At 50.2% G+C, this 5,543-nt stretch overlaps 1 protein-coding gene across 2 annotated transcripts in view; it reads left to right on the forward strand.

Moving 5' to 3' along the window:
* Positions 1-5,543, forward strand: part of Hs1bp3 (HCLS1 binding protein 3) — a 46,353-nt gene that overhangs the window by 10,982 nt on the left and 29,828 nt on the right. The window lies entirely within an intron of this gene.

Below are 5,543 nucleotides of genomic sequence, written 5' to 3' on the forward strand. Positions count from 1 at the left end.
GCAGTAGCCTTTGGCTTTCTCTCTAAACACCAAGTCTTGGATTCCATCATAGAAACCCAGGATGTGGCAGAACATGGGGTTGCACAGACTGACTTCCATGCCATACCTGAGTCAGAACAAGTGTTTGCTTTATTGTTTGCATCCCTGCAGGGTCAGGAGCTGCCCATTGCAGTCTTCCCATGGCCTGGGTGTGAGGCAGCCCTGCATCCTGCATCAGTGAGAACCACATCTCAGAGGCATCCTTTGCATGGAGTAGCATGTCACCTGGGTTACTTACTTAGAAGTTAGATTTGATCTGTCAGCTAGACAGAGCCACCCCCTTAGGCAAAGATCCTGCCACTTAGAAGCTGTTCGTGGATCCTGCCAGCTACAGCCACAAAATGATGACCCTCGGCTCCTAGGACATGAAGTGGCCCAGCTGCAGTCTGCTCTGCCTTGCCCAGGTGTCCTGCCACACCCAGATAGCTGCCCCCTGTGTGATGACCAGAGTGACCTGCTCTGCAGCCCACACTGCCCACACAGGGAACTCAAGTCTCCAGCAAAGGGAACGGATGAGCAGCCTGCCATGTGGCCTGACAGCTCTGCAGGATCTGGATCCTCTCTCTGAGCCAGGACTATGGGGGTCTCGGCTTGGCTCTGCACATGGCACCTGCCAGCGAAGCATGCTAGGCATCAGCCTGTGTCCTGTCCCCTGCTGAGAGTGCTGGACCCCTGAAGCAGGCACTCGTTTAAATTCAGATGGTGCCTCCTCTTGGGCTGCAATCCTGCCCTTCCTGGCTCCAGATGGTCTCATGTCACTAAGGGCCTGCCCGTGCCAGGTAGAGAAGGAGGGAGTGGCCATGCTGGGCTCCACTCAACCCCAAGATGAACACCAAGCCTCTTTCCAGAAAAAGCAGAAACAGCAGAGAAAGGTAAGATTCCAGCAGGCTCAGCTGAGCCCCTGTTATGCCCGGGCTGGGCTTCCTCAAGCTCAAGGAATTCCCCATGCTCCAGCCTTAACTCCCATACCCAGGTTACCCCCAGCAGGAGCTTTGGCATCCAGGCCTGCAAGGGGATGTCTCAGAGCACTTGGGTTTGGAACAAATGGAGACAGGCTGCCATCTGCTGGTCACAGCTTGTAGCAGCAACCCTGTGAGGCCCAGCTCCCTGGCTCCAGGGTTACCATGACCAAGCCCCTCAGGAATGAGGCTCAGGAGCAAAGGTCAGGACCCTGCGGAGCCCAAGCTTAGCTGGTGCTTCCAGGCAGCTCGGGAGATGAGATGACCACATGCCTCCACTGAGTCAAAAAGAGTACTGTCCAGGGCCACAGTTAGAACTGGCCTCTGACCCACCTTTTGCTGGCTTTCTGATCTATCTCCGTGGACTTGCCTAGCCCTGTAAGTAGGACAGGGATACTTACTTAGCTCATGCTCCAAACAGTAAATAAAAGGAAGCAGGGACAGTGTCTCCCTCAGGGCCTGGCTTGCTTAATGACTGCTTTTATTGTTTTCTGGTAAGTTCTGATCTGACCACTAGAAGGCTAGTTCATCTCACCTCCCTGTCTGATCTCTGGGCGGCCACCATCCAGCAGTGCCCCTCTGTGGACAGCCCACCAGGAACACCAGTATTCTGAATGTTCTGGAGTTGTGTCTCTGTTAGATTTTCTTGGAATTTTGTGGGCACATAAGTTGTTGTTTTAATTTAAGGATAAGAGCTGTGACACTTGCACATTAGTTTGATCTTCAGTCTTAGTCTAATGAACCCAGAGTTTGTGTTCTAGGCAACACAGTGATTAAGGGGACAAGACTTCAGCCCTTAGGATGACAAGAAGAGAGAGGAAGGCAGGTGAGGAGAGACTAGGAGGGCCTGGAAGTCACATCCTTCTGTCCAGGATGGGTCCTCACCACTAGCTAGAACCAGAAGCTTCACTGGGTGCCACACAGACAGGCTGGACTTAGCCTGTCTTGGGTGTGCCATCTCTGGCCCTTTGGCCCATGTGGCAAAGGCATCTATAAAATTCACCAGCAGGAAGTGTCTTTGAGGCTGCCCTGCAGAGGAAGGGCACAGATCAACCTGGGGCTTGAGTCTAGGCCACGGCAGCCCTCACTGCCCTCACAGCCTCTGCCTTCCTTCCTAGGCAGCAAATCCACTCTGAATGACGCATTCCATAGGGCAGAGAACCTTCTGGCTTCTGTCCCTGTGCACCTGCTGGCTTGGATGAAGAGCTATGGGGTACTACCCCAAGTGCTTCTCCCGGTGACCACAGACAGAAGTCTGGAAGTTAGTACAAATATTGGGTAACAATCAAAATCCAAAAATTCATCTGTAAATGGCACATGAAACAATGACAGAGCACTTGATAAATATCTCAGGTTAGCAAAGCTGAAAAAGATAGAATCCTATATGGAGGAGAATATGGGGAAATGGGTGCTTCCATGCACTCTTGTAAATTTATAGAGATTTTTTCAAGAAGAAATTTGATAGCATCAGTATTTAAAATAGAAATCTTTTGTCCTGGCACTTTCACTTATGGAAATGTAATTTAATTTATTGATATACTTGCATACATGGTGATGATTATATAAGGATTAAACAAAACTGGAGGTCACAGTAAAAACTGGAAATGTCCACAATGACACCGAATACAGTAAGGGCAGAATCAGTGATGAGGCGGTGACACCCGATCTCTGCTGTCCTGCTACCAGAGGAGTCGAGTTTCATGCGGAGTAGAAAGGCACCACCATGTATTGCACCCAGGCAGAGGGCAGCAAAGACAGATTCTCTGCTGTCCATACTGGAGGGAGGCCATGCTGATGGGAGATGTTTCTGTGACCTGTCACTGTACCTGGCGTGCACCTGTCACTGCCTGCCATCCCCAGGAATCCCTCTCTCACCTTTCTGCTTGTATATTATATAGTAAAATAATAAATCCTCTGTGGAGCTATTCATTATCAGGCATCCAAACAAACTCATTCTGCCCACAGTATAGTATTTGAAATAGGAATAACAGACCTGATACTAAAACAGCAAGTCCAGAAGCAATTAATAGTGCTTGAAGTATTTCAATTATGATAATAGTGACAACTTCAGGGAAGGGAGAGATGAATTGTTCAGTAAAAATTATCAATGAGTGGTACTGGGTAGTTCATTAAATATCAATGGAAAACTGACCCTTCTGACATAAACTAAATTAATTCACGGTGAATGCAGTAAGATAGAGAATGAAACTTTGATGAGCATACTTCGAGGAAATATGAATATTTATAGAGCCTGGACAAGGAATATTTTTCTAAGTATAATTTCATTGGCAAAAACACCAAGAGTAATGTCCACACCTGGAACTTCATAAAAATCTTAAAACATATGTGTAAAAAAATCCTAAACACAGAATGGAGCTTGACCAAAACATCAAACTCACTGTTGTCAGCCTTAGGGGTCCACGGATGACATCACTCTGGGGTGTGAATCCACAGGGTAACACTCCTGCTAACACTCCTGCCCCTGTATGGACCAGCCCACCAGGAGCACCGTATTCTGAATGTTCTGGAGTTATGTCTCTGTTAGATTTTCTTGGAATTTTGTGGACACATAAGGTTTTTTTTGTTGTTTTGTTTTGTTTTTTAATTTAGGGATAAGAGCTGTGACACTTGCACTTTAATTTGAAATCTCCAATCCTCAGTGGACTTGGGCTCTGCAAAGATGCCAATGCCTTGAAAGATTAAAAAAAAAAAAAAAAGCCTGGGGAACAGTTTTAAAATAAAGGGGCTCAAAGGACAAGGTTACTAAAATGAGACAGGGCTCTCAAATCCATCTTTGACTGAAGAGGGGGGAGGCAAAGGGAGCGAAGCAGCTGTAAGTAAAAGACCTTGTAGGGATGGTGGGGAAGCTGGAGTGTGGGCTGCACGCTGGGAGCAGTGCCTCGTCCGCGTCTGGTGACTGCTTTGCAGTTATGCAGCAGCATGCTCTTGTTCCAAGGAGACGCCTACTGGAGTGCTCAGAAGACGGGCTCCTGTGTCTGCAACAAACTCTTCAGTGCTTCCAGTAAAAACCACCAACAGGCAGGCACACAAGGAGAGAAGGTGAAGCAAACAGCACAGGGCGAAGGTGCAGGAGCTGTGGACCCGCCTCCAGGCAGACGTGCCCCAGAGCAGAACCTGACCAAGGCTCTGGTCCCAGCTGCTCACAGCTGAGCTGCTCCGAGTATCACACTGAAGCAGGCTGCCTCCAGCAGGAGGACTCTGGTGAAAGGCCGGCCCCAAAAGGCCGCTCCAACCCACAGCGCCCACCCCAGGCCTCTGTGTGAGGGCCACTGCAGGTTCTTGCCTGGTCCTTCGGGGCCTATTCCACCTGCCCCAGGCAATGGGAGCCCAGACAGGGTCATTGATGTACACTGACTTTCCCATGAGTTTTAAATCTTTCTTCAATATTGGAAAGGAAAACTTTCTTTCCCTGTTTCCTAGATTTTCTACTATGAGCATGCAAGCTTTCCCCCTTCAGAATCCAGCCCCTGGAAGCCAGTATGTCCCTGCCTCCACAGTTCTCCTCCTCCTCCTGGCTCCTGGGACTTCCCTCCACAAAGCAGGGAGACTTTTCTCTCTGAAAAGCTCCCCATCTTGGCCAGCCTTGAGCCATGGTCCCAAACCTCCCAGGCTGATGTTCACACTTTCTTGTGAACCCTAGTTTCACAAAGCCCTGCCACAGAGAGTTGGCCAGTACCCCCACCCTCTGCATCTGATCATGCTTGATGCCCGAGCAGTTCCCCACAGTGACATCCCAAGGGACAGCTGATCTCCAGGCTGTCTTCAGCAGACACCTGCTAGGCCAGCTAAGCCAGAGTCCCACAGCTGCTGGTTTCTTCTTACTCATCTTCCATCCCTGGCCCTTGCCTCAGTTGCCTTTGCAGCAAATCCCTACCTGTCTGTGCTGCTTGTGGGCCGAGCCCTGTTCTCTGTTAAGGTCTCTTCCCCCGACTGACTGCAGCCCAGCCATCCTGCATGGCCTGTGCGATCCCTCTGCTCCCAGGCAGCTCCACCTCTTCTTCCTAGTCTTCCTGGAGAGCTCAGCAAGGTCTGGCACTGCTGATCCTCCCTGGTTCCCTTTGCTTTACTTTGCTTTGGTTCCTGACAGCCTGCCCCTGCTTTTCTATGATTAAGAGTTAAACCTTCTCATGGCATCGGAGGCCTCCTGGGCAGGCTCCAGATGGTCCCTGTCACCTTCTCCTCATGAGCGTCTCTTGCCCTTTATTCCAGCTCCCCAAGCTGGCTGTGGTTGTCTCAAGATACCTGGCTTTGCACCACTGTGTAGAATGCACTTTATCCCTCCCTGCCTGCCCTCCTCCCCAGCCATCCCTATCCACAGGGAGCATTGTTCATGCCAGGCATCACGAAGCCATTCACAACTGAACCAGCAAGGATTCCGATGCAGACAACCGCAGTAGGGTGGCTCAGGCCCTCACGCAACAAGGCCAGGGATGAGTGAGGTCATTGGTGTGCCAGCAGGTTCCAGGCTCCTCCACTCTTACCACAGAGGCCCCAAACTCAAGTTTGGGCCTCATTTTGCAAGAT

The sequence above is a fragment of the Octodon degus genome, unplaced genomic scaffold (assembly GCF_000260255.1).
Source record: "Octodon degus isolate 3935 unplaced genomic scaffold, OctDeg1.0 scaffold00019, whole genome shotgun sequence".
NCBI classification, from domain to species: domain Eukaryota; kingdom Metazoa; phylum Chordata; class Mammalia; order Rodentia; family Octodontidae; genus Octodon; species Octodon degus.